The sequence below is a fragment of the Elephantulus edwardii genome, unplaced genomic scaffold, assembly GCF_000299155.1.
Source record: "Elephantulus edwardii isolate Elephantulus edwardi_28Jun2011 unplaced genomic scaffold, EleEdw1.0 scaffold00281, whole genome shotgun sequence".
In the NCBI taxonomy this organism is placed as follows: Eukaryota; Metazoa; Chordata; class Mammalia; order Macroscelidea; family Macroscelididae; genus Elephantulus; species Elephantulus edwardii.
The window spans coordinates 105,003-119,047 of record NW_006400031.1 but is presented as its reverse complement, the minus strand read 5'-3'; the positions used below and the strand labels follow the sequence as shown (position 1 = coordinate 119,047).

General features: G+C 43.3%; 1 non-coding gene across 1 annotated transcript; it reads right to left on the bottom strand.

Moving 5' to 3' along the window:
- Nucleotides 1-3,136: 3,136 nt before the first annotated feature.
- On the bottom strand, nt 3,137-3,210 carry TRNAT-CGU. Its single transcript has one exon. It is a non-coding gene; the product is annotated as a tRNA-Thr (tRNA).
- Between the last annotated feature and the right edge of the window lie 10,835 nt (nt 3,211-14,045).

Here is a 14,045-nt window from a genome sequence, read left to right as displayed (position 1 = left end):
AATGGCACATAACAACAACAACATTCTCAGAAAGGATGCTATAGACAAAGTTATAGTTAAGGAGACTAAGGTGCATCTGATACAGGCCATGGTCTTTGCGATCACTTGTTATGCATCAGAGAGTTGGACAATGACCAAGGAGGATAGAAGGAGAATTGATGCCTTTGAACTGTGGTGCTGGAGAAGAGCATTGAGTGTACCATGGACTGCTAGGAAAACAAACAGATTCATCCTGGAAAGGGTTAAACCGGGTGGCTCCCTGGAGGCAAGGTTTCTGAGGCTTCATCTAACATACTTTGGACATGTTGTAAGGAGGGACCGGTGCTTAAAGAAGGATGTCTTGCTTGGGAGGGTGGAGGGAGAGTGCAGGAAGGGAAGACCCTCTATGAGGTGAATTGATTCAGTGACTGGGGTAATTGGGATGGGAGTGTCAGAGGCAGTGAGATTGGAACAGGACAGAGCAGAGCTTAGGGTTATTGTACATAGGGTCGCTATGAGTCACAAGCGACTCAATGGCACATAACAGCAACATCAACAAAAATGTTGATAATGCTCTGGAAAGAGAATGACAGCTCGAGTGTTCTCCAGAAACTTATTTAAGAAAAATTATTCTCAGGAAATTGCTTATGCAGTTTGCCCCCACAAAGTCTGTGATTCATTGACATTGTGAAAACGTCACTTATGATTCATGTATACCCCCAGCCCGTCCAGATAAAAATGCTTCTTTCTTTTGGAGTTTCAGAGCACTTGGTATTTGACCAAATATGCCACAGCTTCAGCTGTTTCGAATCCTCAATAAAAAAGTCATTTCTCTCTTTACAAAGTCCGTGATGTTTTTGATATTTGATACTTTAATGCAAGCATCTTTGACTATGCAACTAAACTCTACTTTGAGATGCCTCATAAAGGGGGGGTCTGTTAAGATGTAGTTTTTACCTTTGCTTCATATTAAATTCCTAAGTATGGATTGGAGATTTAAAAAAATTTAATACTCTATTTATCTAGACCAAAATGATTAGGACCTAAAAAACAAAGTATTGTCTACATCGTCTACATCTAGAGCACATTGTTTAATATCAGTTTTCTCTTTCTGGGGATGATATTTTAACTGCACAAATGTGAGATAATTGAATGCACATTTTAAGGAATCATAATCATGGTTAAACCTCTAACTGGGCACTTTGAAGTGGCCATCAGACTGGAAACCTTCAGTAGACGTGGCATTTTCAGCTCCTTTTGAGGCAAAAAACAAGCCAGGGCTAAGGATTTGGAAATCTCTGGTGGTTGAGCTGTAGCCTTTGATATATTTATTTTCTCTCTTCATTCAGACATGCTATTTACCATATGTAAAGAGAATGGCCTTAATAACCAGTACTTTTTTCTCAATTGTATTGTAAAATCCCACCATCCCGCTCCCGTCCACTGTTCAGACCTATCATAAAGTTGAAGTAGCTAGGGGGTTTGGGGTTCATTTTGGGTTTTGTTACTTCATCGGGAAGTCAGAGTAACCTTTCTATTTCTGGTTTTAAGCTATTTTTGCCATGCGGGTTTAGCAAAGTGGGACTAAATCTATGCCAAATAAGACTTCTTGATGATTGGTAGCTGTTACATGTTAGTTCTGGAATGTTTCAGTTGTTTCCACTGACGTGTTTATAAGGACTGGGTTTGGTCACCATGTCATGTTAAGCCAAGTGCATCTTTCCATGGAAAGTGCTGGGACGTTAGAGACATAATTAGAAGATGCAAGAGCTTATCACCTCACTGTTGCAGGTTGAATATTCACCTGGACTTTGTTTTCTGGGCTGCATGTGAGCAGCTGTAGGAATCCTGCTCTGACACAGTCTTTATTGTTCGTTCACATGACTTGTTGTTGTTGTTATGTGCTGTTGAGTCATCTGTGACTCATGGCAACCCTATGGACAATACTAGCTCTGAACTCTGCCCTTTTCTGAGCCAACTTCACTGTTTCTGACACACCTGCCCTCATTACCCCAGTTACTGGGTCAGTCCATATCATCCAAGGTCTTCTTCTCCGGCACTGTCCCACCTCTCTTCCAAGCATGATTTTCATCCGCAGGAACTGATCCCTCCTGGCCACATGCCCAAAGTATGTGAGACAGAGCTTCAGAATCCATCAAGTAGCAACTTCATGTCACTTTTCTTCAGGACAGACCTGTTTGTTCTCTTGGCAGTCCGTGGTATTTTCAACACTCTTCTCCAGCACCACAGCGCAAAGGTACCGATTCTTCTTCTATTATCCTTAGTCATTGTCCAGTTCTCTGAAGTGTAACAAGTAACTGTGAGGACTATAAATGGATCAGGTGCATCTTAGTCTCTACACTGACATCATTACTCTTTAGCACTCTGGAGAGGTCCCTGACAGCACATTTTCCTAATGCAATTTATCTTCTGATTTCCTGGCTGCTGGTGCCAAGAGTGTTGATTGTGGAACCCAGCAAGCTGAAATTGTCAACAACCTCAATCTCTTTTCTATCATGGTCCTGCCAATTGTCCCAGTGGTGAGAATCTTTGTCTTCTTGATGTTGACTTACAATCTATATTGAAGACAGTAGTCCTTGACCTTCTGCAGCAAACGCTTCAGTTCTGCCTCATTTTTGGTAAGCAGGGTTGTGTCATCTGCATAACACAGGTTGTTGATGAGTCTTCCTCCAATCTTGATGCCACATTCCTCCTCATAAAGTCCGGCCTCCCAAATGATCTGTTCTCTATATAGATTGAAAAGCTGTGGAGTTAGGGTGCATTACTGATATCCTCCTTTCTTGATTCTGAATCATGCAGTGTTTCCTTGCTCTGTTCTGACAAAATCCTGGTTTAAAGCTGTGCATGAGCACGAATCAAGTGTCCTGGGATTCCTGTTCTTCTCAAGGTCATCCACAATTTGTTTTGATCCACACAGTCCAATGCCTTTTGCATGGTCAATGAAACACAGACTTCCTTTGATACTCTCTGCTTTCGGCCAAGAGTCATCTGACATAGGAAATGATGCCCATTGTCCCACCGCCTCTTCTAAATCCAGCTTGTATTTCTGATAGTTCTCTGTTAATGTACTGTTCCAGTCATTTGGGATGATCTTCTGATCCTTTCTGTAAAGAACTGATTTTAAAACTGTGGAGAAAGGCCCTGCTGGGACTCGAACCCAGAATCTCCTGTTTACGAGACAGGCGCTTTAGCCAACTAAGCCACAGAGCCAGTGGCCTGGGATGATCTGCAAGATTTTACTTGTATGTGATATTAGTGATCTTGTTTGATAATTTCCACTCTGTTGGCTCACATTTTGGCCAGGTAGATGTCCTCCAGATTTCTTGACCTAATCTGGTGAGCACGTGCCAGGGCTGCATCTATCTGTTAATTAAAATATGTCAGTTGGTACTCTGTTAATTCCTGAGGGCTTATTTTCTTGCCATTTCCTTCAGAGCAGCTTGTAAGAAGCACACAATTCAAATCTATCAGCTGTTCTGAGGGAGACGGGCCAGCATTCTACTCCCGTGTGATTTCCTGCCTCTGAAAAATCGCTGGAAGGTCAGTTATGAGTCAGTTCTGACTCAGTGGTGTACAACAACAACAACAACAGTACATGACTTAGATGTGTCTAAAGTCAAATGTAAAGAGGCCACAGGAGACCTGCGAGGTGTATGTGCAGAGCTCTTGTGGAAGAATAGGTGGGGGGAAAGGAAACACAAGGATTGTGTGGCTTTAGTTCTTTTGGGTTCCCCTCCTATTTACAGAGACTTAGGATTTCCATTCATTCATTGTACTTTTTTCCCTGCCCAGCCTCGCCACAGTTCTCTCATCCCTTTGAAAAAGAAAAGAAAAATTATTTCATTGTTACACGATCCCTCCCCCCAGGTCCACTCCACTATGCAGCCTTCGCTCTGGACTCCTGTCATGACAAAAATACCTAATCACATATCCTTTTAAAATAGTTCTCTCTCTCTCATCTGTTTCAATGCCGTATACATAATTTATCCCATCTTTCTCAGTCTCCCTCCAACCCCAATATCAGTCCTGTTTTATAACAGCAGCAGCACTATGCAGTATTTGTCCTTTTGTGAGCTGTTTCACTCAGCATAATGTCCTCCAGGGTCACCAATTTTGAATGATATTGCATGAATTCCTTGTTTTTCAGTGCAGCCGTAGTATTCCATTATGTGAATATACCACAGCTTATGGCTTCAGTTTTTAAAAAAACCTCAGATGTGGTTCACATAAAATACAATTAACCCCACTTCTGTATAATTTGTAGACATTTTCATTGCCCCAAAAGGAAACTTTGTACCCATTAAGTAGTTCCTCCTACTTCTCCATCTCGCAGCCGCTAGTAACCACCATAGGTGAATTCTAGGAGCTTCCTACTTGGAGATAGAGAAGGATTTGGAAACCTTTACTCAACTGTGTCTGGAGCCTGGGCTACAGAGCCAGAGATCTTGGCTGATGATACCGTTCCCTGGGGTGAGGCCCTGCAGAAACAGAAATAAATCTTCAGGCTTGGAAAACCTGAGGTGAAGGTGGGCCATCGCTGCTGAGTCAGTTCCAGAAATGACTTGTGGTAGAGACCTGCAGAAATGGCTGTGGACGGGGCTCCCTGCCCTGACTCATGGGGGAGGGACCTGTGAGGAGGGAGAGACCAAGAGTCAGAATTTGGAAGAAGGACCTTATGTGACACAGAAGAAGCAGCTCACTGCACACCCAAGTTTTTTTGCTGCATTATTCACAATAGCAAAGAGACAGTAGCAACCCAGGTGCCCATCAACAGACAGATGGATAGAAGAAACATGGTACATTCACATAATGGAATATTACTCAGCATTGAAAGACAATGAACTCCTAAAATATTATATAATGTGGTTGAGCCTGGAGGACATTATACTGAGTGAATTATCTCAGTCACAAAATGACAAATACTGCTTAACATTGCTGTTATAAAACAGAAATGACATGAGAAGGGGTTGCTGGGAGGAAAATAGGAAAAGAGTGGATAGATAATGAACACTGCTTTGGAACAGATGAGGGAAAGAACTGTTTAAAAGGAATAGATGATGAGGCATTATTTGTATGACAACAGTCAAGAATAAGAGATGCATTGCAAAGAGGACTGGGGAAGGAGGAGGGAGGAAAATGCAACAATGAATGAATTAAAAAAAAAAGAATAGCAGCTCAGGGACGTAGATGTGTCTTCGTGACTAGATGATGTCACAGGAGCCTCTGTGTGATCCCTCCAGGACATGAATAGGCCAACACAGCATGAATCTCCTCTCTGCGGGCGCTCTGTTGTGGTTCTGTCTGCTGCTCCTGTTCTTTCATATTGTTATCCCTAGTCTTATGTGGGGACTGACATCCCAAGACACTGAGAGGTGAAGTCAGTCGGTTGTCAAAAGAGTGTTCGAGAACTAAGTGGCAGAGCTGAGACTTGAACAGAGACGTGCCATTCTCTGCAGCATCCTTTCTGCTACGCATCAGGGCACCTTTCAGTCTCTCTTCTACTGAAGACATAGCCCCAGTGGCAAAGCCACACACTGAGGTTCTCACACCAGATATGCAGATACACCTTTTAGGACCTAATTGCTACTGCAGACAGACTTCTTCAAGTCCGTATGGATTTTGGAATCTACCATTATTGTGTGTTGTTGTCATGTGCCATCGAGTCGCTTGCAACTCATAGCGACCCTATGTACAACAGCCCTAAACCTTGCTCTGTCCTGTACCAATTGCACCATCTCCGACACAGCTACCCCGATTTCCCCAGTCACTGAATCAGTCCACCTCATAGAGGGTCTTCCCCTCCTGTGCTGTTCCTCCTCCCTCCCAAGCATGATGTCCCTCTCCAAGGACTAGTCCCACCTTGCAACATGTCTAAAGTATGTCAGACAAAGCCTCAGAATCCTTGCCTCCAAGGACTAGCCCGGTTTAACCCTCTCAAGGATGAATCTGTTTGTTTTCTTGGCAGTCCATGGTACATTCAGTACTCTTCTCCAGCACCACAGCTCAAAGGCATCAATTCTCCTTCTATCCTCCCTAGTCATTGTCCAACTGTCTGATGCACTAAAGTGATTGCAAAGACTATGGCCTGTATCAGACACACCTTAGTCTCCAGAGTGATACCATTGCTCTCCAGTGCCCCGGAGAGGTCCCTAACAGCAGACTTTTCCATTGCAATACATCTTTGAATTTCCTGGCTGTTGGTGCCACAAGTGTTGACTGTGGAGCCAAGCAAACTAAAGCTGTGAACAACCTCAATCTCTTCACCATCCATCCTGATGCTGCCAATTGGCCCAGTGGTGAGAATCTTTGTTTTCTTGATATTGAGTCTCAATCCATATTGAAGGCTGTAGTCTTTGACCCTCTGCAGCAAGCGATACAGGTTCTCATCTGTTTCAACAAGCAGGGTTGTATCATCTGACTCTGAGGAGAATGGGAATCCCAGGACACTTGATCGTTCTAATGCGAAACCTATACTTGGACCAAGAGGCAGTTGTCAGAACAACCAGGAAACACTGATGATGAGGCATTTTATGTATGACAACAAACTGGAATGAGAGGTTTTTATATGACGCAGAAGAAGCAGCTCACTGCACACCCGTCTTTATTGCTGCGCTATTCAAAAATAGCAAAGAGATGACAGCAACCCAAGTGCCCATCAGCAAACAGATGGATAGAAAAAAATATAGTACATTCAACCTTTTCAGTCTATCTGCAGAACAGGTTATCCTGGAGGCTGAGCTCTATGAGGAGAAGTGTGGCATCAGGATTGGTGGAAGATCCGTCAACCATTATTATGTAGCTACTTCAAAACAAAACATAACTGATATTTCCAAATATGCTGATGAAATAGACTCCAGAAAAAAAAGACGTGTATCCTGGGACTCCATCCCTTTCCAACTCTGCCCTCCCTCCCATGCTTAGGAGGGCTCTTGTTACACTCTGATCACTAACACAGTTGGAAGTAGTGGCATCCTGACTATGCTGGAGGCTCCTGAAGGGGAGTCCAATGAAGAGATACAGAAACCTTGAGAGTGTGAAGTGGGAAGCAGGGGATGTTCTCAAATAAGATCTGTTGTCAAATGGAAAGCCAGAGCTAACAGGAGCTTGAGTGTTAAAAGAAGCCATCTGGTTAAAATGGAAAAATCCTCGGTATTTTTAATCTGGAACTGAACGTGGCCCTTTTCCAAGAAGCACTAAGTATATTGAAGACTGTCGATACGCTGAAGCTTTGGATATAGTGTCTGCAGCTAGGGTGATAGGACATCTACACCGTGGTCTAGAATTCCCTGATAAAGATGCATAACATAGCCTCTTTGTTATATCTGTGAGCTTTTGCTTTGTATCAGGTTCCCCAACAGGAGGTTGAAATAGCAGCTATTGTATTTGCTCATAATTCTGTGGGTTAGTTGTGTGCTGCTTCTGGGGTGGGCTGATACTTAGCTGTTGGTGGTGCAGCTGGGCTTCTGGTCTAGGATGGCCTCCCTAACCTGCGTGGTCACTGGGAAACTGGTTGTTTGAAGAGAGCCTCCCTAGGACCTGCCTGTCCTGGCTCCATGGCTTCTCGCGTCTTCCAGCGGGCTAGCCCAGGCTTCCACCCTTGGTAGCATCAGCATTCCAGGTGTAAAAGGGAGGACAAACACCATTAAATAAACCTCTGTTTATGAGAATATGTTTGCTCCTGTCTCATTGGCTAAGTACATCGTCAGTGGGAGAGAACATAAGGCCGTAGATACAGAAAGACATGAACAAATTGGAGGCTGTTACTGCAGCGAATCAACTCTGCTCTCAACCTGAGATTCGGTTCAGCAAGTGGCAGTTATTTCTCTTTACTTCTAAAAAATTCAAACTGGCTGTGGAACAAGAGATCTCATTGCTGGTGTCAGATTAATCTTGACCAAAAGCTAAGATTACCAGAAGGCTGTTTTCCTGTGCTGTATTGACTGCCGAGATATTCAATTGTGTGAATCATGACAAATTATGGATAGATTCTCAAACCGTGGAAATTCCAGAATACTTAATTGTGCTTATGAAGAACCTGTACAAAAACCAAGAGACATTCATGTAACAGAACAAGGAGACAGTGTGTGAATTAAAATCAGAAGTTTGCATAAGTGTTGGTTGTTTTCACAATACTTACTCAGTCTGTATGGTGAACAAATAATAAGAGAACCAGGACCGTAAGAAGAGGAGTGCACCATCAGGCTTGGAGGGAGACACAACAACCCACAATATGCAGAAGACACAACCTTGCTTACTGAAACGGAGGAGGACTTCAAGCACTTACTAGTGAAGATCAAAGACTGTAGCTTCTAGAATGGATTATATCTCAACATAATGAAAACAAAAATCCTTACCACTGGATCAATAAGTAACATGACAAATGGAGAAAAGATTAAAATTGTCGGGTATTTAATTTTACTTAAATCTATAGTGTTTATGGAAGGAGCAGTAAAGAAATCAAATATGCTGTAAAAAACTTCATTAAGATGTTAAAACAAGTTGCAAATAATAGCAAGGAGTTGGAAACAACCTAAGTGCCCATCAACAAACGAATGGCTAGAGAAGCTGTGGTATATTCGCACAATGGAATACTATGTGCATTAAAAAACAAGGAACTCATGCAATATTATTCAAAATGGTTGACTCTGAAGAACATTATGCTGAGTGAAATGTCCCAGTCACAAAGGGACAAATATTGCATGGTGCCACTGTTGTAGAATGGGACTGTCCTTGGGGTTGGGGAGAGACTGAGTAAGATGGGTTCAATAATGTATACTGCACTGAAACAGAGGAGGGAGAAAACTGTTTAAAAGAGATATGTGATTAGGTATTTCGGTCATGACAGGCGTCTAGAGCAATGGCTACATGGTGGAGTGGACCTGGGGGAGGGTTTGTAAAATAATGAAAGAATCTTTTACTTTTCCAAGAGGGTAATGTCTGGTGGGGGGAAGCCTTGGGAGGGGACAAATCTACAACAATGAATGAATGGAAATCCAAAGCCTCTGTAAATTTTCACTGAAATTAATAACAAATTTAAATTAAAAAAAAAGAATTAAGTTAGAGTAAGGATGGCAATGGAACCACCTTACCTCTGTAACTTGATTTGTGCCACTATTAGAACCTCTACTCAGAATATTATTGCTTTTTAATTTTTGTCTCATTCACTTTTAACTTGTTAGTTAAATTTGTATCTTCTAGGCTGCAACACTTCCATGATACATTTTCAAGGATATGAACATGTACGGCTAAGCACAATTGATAACAGTGCATCTAAATTCCAAAATCAATCTCCCTAATAGTCTATGTGTTTCCTACTGCCAAAGGGGCCCTTTAGAGTAGTGAGAGAAGACCTTCACCCTGAAACCCACAGCGTACCTTTTCAGCAGGAAGTAGCTAAGAGAATACGCCATCCCCTTTTCCTTATGAATCAGGGTGAAGTCTCTCTCAGGGAGGAGTGATAGGGAATGGCAAGGGACACACTGACAAAGGAGATTAATCAGAACTGGCTTTGACAAGCACTGTGCAATTGGACAATTAAAACAGACATTGAGGGGGAGGAAAGAAGAACAAACTGGGAATGAGGGTGGAGAAAATAGTGCAACAATGAATGAATGAAAACCCAAAATCTCTGTAAATGTTCATTAAAACTAATAAAATTTAATTAAAAAAAATAACAACAACAAAAAACAAGTTGCAAATAGAAATACCATTTGACCCAGCAATTCCACTACTGGGAATATACCCTAAAAGAAGCCATAATTGCAGCTTTGTTCACAATATCAAAGAGCTGGAAACAACCCAAGTGCCCATCAACAAATGAATGGATAGAGAAGCTCTGGTATAGTCACACAATGGAATACTATGCTGCATTTAAAAACAAGGAACTCATGAAATATTATGCAAAATGGGTGACCCTGGAGGACATTATGTTGAGTGAAATATCTCAGTCACAAAAAGACAAATACTGTGCAAGGCCACTGTTGTAAAATGGGACTAACATTGGGTTGAAGGGAGACTGAGAAAGAGGGGACTAACAATGTATACTGCATTGAAACAGATGAGAGAGAACTGATTAAAAGGGATATATGATTAGGTATTATTACCATGATAGGAGTCCAGAACAAAGGCCGCATAGTGGAGTGGACCTGGGGGGGAGAGATTTTAAAACAATGAAAGAATTTTTCTTTTACTTTTCAAAGAGAAGAGTGAATTGGGGGGAGTGGTGGTCAGAGAGTAAAATGCAATAATGAATGAATGAATGGGAATCCAAAGTCTCTGTAAATATTCATTAAAATTAATAAAAAAAAGAAATTCCCACAAGACGGATTGACACGGTGACTGAAACAGTGGGCCCGAGCATGGCAGAGACCATGAAGATAAAGCAGCATTTAGATCTGTTGTTCATAGGGTCACTAATAGTTGTGATTGACCTGATTCTGCCTAGCAACAACCCTTGGGGACGTGAGAACATTAAGGGCCCACGTGGCTGGCAGCTGGCTCACACCAGCTCAGCACCTGGAAACCTGTGGCAATGGAAGAGCATTTTGAGTGCCAGTCTGGCAGGAGGTTGCTGAGGGACTCGCAGAGGGAACACTGATATGCTACCCCAGTGGTTTATGTTTATCAAGCACTGTAGCCAGTGTTTTCAGGTGAATGTTGGACGTCCATGCGCATCCCCTGGGGGTTCAGATAAACTATAGAATTATGCAGGGTAGAGGACACCCTGGCACACCATCAGATTGGCGTTGCAAGGACAGTGATTTCTCTTGGAGGCAGGGAACTGACCAGCTTGGATTAGAGCCATATGATCTTGACGATTCATAGCTGGATTGTGATGTCACCATCAAAGGTTCACCATGCTTGTTGCCATGGGAGACGCATACGCAGTACCCTAGCCAAGCCACCCACATTCTGTTTCTCACTTGACTCAGGGCAGAAGTTCTCACTGAGGCCCCGTCACCGAACACAGATTCCACCAGCCACTGGCAGAGTCTGCTTTCAAACACCCAGGAGGGAGGTTGAGAGGAATTTGACGTTTGGCAACATAAAAGGCTAACTCGGAGTCCCGAGCAGGCGAAATCATTAGAAGGGTCCAGTCAGCGTGCTGATGGACGTGCCAGAGAGGCTAAGGTGTGTCCCCACAGACAGCTACAGGTTAGTGGACACTGGGCACCCAAGGGGACAGTAGCAGTACTCTTGTGAAGTTTGTTAGCTGAGATGTGCTCACCTTTTCAATTCTGAAGAGACTGTGGCTCTCATGGTCTACTTAAAAGCCCCAGTGATAGCTAGACAATAACTTGGGGTCCAAGCCTCCTGGGAATCAAACTTACAACTACTCATCCCCCCCCCACCCACACACACAAGGGACATTTAGAACCTGTCTAATTATCTAGTGCTGCTATAACAGAAATAACCGTAAATTGATGGCATTAACAAATATTTTTCCAGAATTTGGGAGAGTAGGAGTCCAGATTCAGAGCATTGGCTCTTGTTAGATGCGGTAAGTGCCCCCGACTTTAGAATTAAACTAGGTGGGAGGCTCAGCACCACTGAGGCACCAGAGAGTGTGCAGCAGTGTTGTTGTTGTTGATTGCCATCGAGTCAAGGACGACTCATAGCGACTCTGTGAACAAAGGGCCTGAAGCCTTTCTAGAACTATGGTCATTTATCAAAGTTCATACAGTTTCCAGAGGCATGTAGTTTAGGAAGTGGGGACCACTCCTGCTTCCAATTTTAGTGGTTCCTAAAAGAGCTTCTGCTCAGAGTTACAGCAATTTTAGTGGTTCTTAAAAGAATCGTCTTTTGTCTTGCTTGAATCCTCCTATGAATTGAGCCCTTTTATGGGCCAAGCCCTTGTTACAACACTCAAGTGTGACCGGGGCCCCAGAAACTCAACAGCTGCCAAGGTCAAGGACATCTGACCTGCTGAGAAAGATGGCGAGGAACATAAAGATGGTTTAATAATGAGAAGAATATGTTACAGAGAGAATGGGTTGCTCTCTGAAAGGAAAGGGGCTTAGGTGCTTATATCAGTTTCTTGAGGCAGATTTTACACACATGAAAGATATTAGTGTCTGGTCCAATGGGATGATACTGGAGGTTCCCACTCTGGTTCACTGTTTGCTTGAAGTCACTCTTTCACTTGAATCTTTCCTGCCTATATCAGCCAGTGGCATCTTCCTTACAAGGTAACATGCATGTCTCCTGAATATGGTTGGATAAGGAGACAGAGGAAGATATTGAACATATGTACCATGGACTGCCAAGAGAATAAATGGATCTGTCATGGAGAGAGTGACACCAAGTTGCTCTTGGAGGCAAGGATTTTGATGCTTCATTTCACATACTTTGGGTATGTGGCCAGGAGGGACCAGTACTTGAAGAAGGACATCATGCTTGGAAGGATGGAAGGACAGCACAGGAGAAGAAGACCCTGGATGAGATGGATTGATATAGTGACTGGACTAATAGGAGTAGGTGTATCAAAGACAGTGAAATTGGGTCAGGATATGACAGGGCTCAGAGCTATGAGTGGCAGGCAACTCAGTGGCACATTACAACTACGATAACAGTGTCTTCCAGAAATGGCAGCGTGTGTGTCTTGACTCTCATTGGAAAAGAACTACTAGCCTTTACCCTTTGTTGGTGCCTTTACTTCTGTGGGATCAGGCTGTTCCCTGATTTCTTGTTTGACAAGATTCCAGTAGAAAGTGCCAGGTGCTTTATGATATTAAGGTTGGTTACCTTTTACTTTCCCTTCCCTAAGCTTTTGCCCTTAGCTTGTAAGAGTTAAGTCCTCATAGCTCTGGGGGAAGACTCCCTCACTCTGTTAGCTCCCCTGTCTCCTGTCAGCAATTACAGGTCCAGTGTTATTTGGAGTTCATATGTCTTGGAATCAATCAATGTCACATGAACCTAGGATGTTCTCAGTGCACTGACCCCAGGTCCAAATGACGTGTGCTTCCAACCCTTCTTTTTTTTTTTTAAATTTTCCAACCCTTCTTAATTGTTATTGTTAGTTGTTATGTGCCGTTGAGTTGATTGCAACTCCTAGAGATGTGATGCACAACAGCTCTGAACCCTGCCCTATCCTGACCCAGTCTTACTGTCTCTGACACTCCTGTCCCTATTGCCCCAGTTACTGTATCATCCAGGGTCTTCCTCCCCTGCGCTGGCCCTTTCCAAGCATGATGTCCTTCTCCACAGGACTGGTCCCTCCTGGCCACGTGCCCAAAGTATGTGAGATAGAGCTTCAAAATCCTTGCCTCCAAGAATCAACTTGTTTTCACCCTCTCCAAGACAGACCTGTTTGTTCTTTTGGCAGGGATTCTTCTTCAGTCATCCTTAGTCATTGTCCAGCTCTGTGATGGATAGCAAGTAATTACAAAGACCATGGCCTGGATCAGGCACACCTTAGTCTCTAGACTGACATTGTTGCTCTTCAGCACTCCAGAGTGGTCCCTAACAGCAGATTTTCCCAATGCAGTTCGTATTTTGATTTCCTGGCTGCTGGTGCCACAAGTGTTGATTGTGGAACAGAGCAAGCTATAATTGGTAACAACCTCTGTATCTTCTCCATCTCTCACGGTACCACCGGTTGGCCCAGTGGTGAGAATCTTTGTCTTCTTGATGTTGGGCTTCAATCCATATTGAAAACTGTAATCCTTGACCTTCTTGCAGCAAATACTTCAGGTCCTCCTGATTTTTTGATTTTTGAACCATGCAGTATTTCACAGCTTCAGTTTGCTCGGCTCCACAGTCAACACACTTGGCACCAGCAGCCAGGAAATCAAGAAACGTATTGCGATGGGAAAGTCTAGTGTTAGGGACCTCTCTAAAGTACTCAAGAGCAACGGTGTCTCTTTGGAGACGAAGGTGCACCTGATACAGGCCGTGGTCTTTGCAATCACTTGTTACGCATCAGAGAGCTGGACAATGACTAGGGAGGACAGAAGGAGAATTGACGCCTTTGAGCTGTGGTGCTGGAGAAGAGTATTGGATGTACCATGGACTGCCAAGAAAACAAACATTCATCCTTGAGAGGG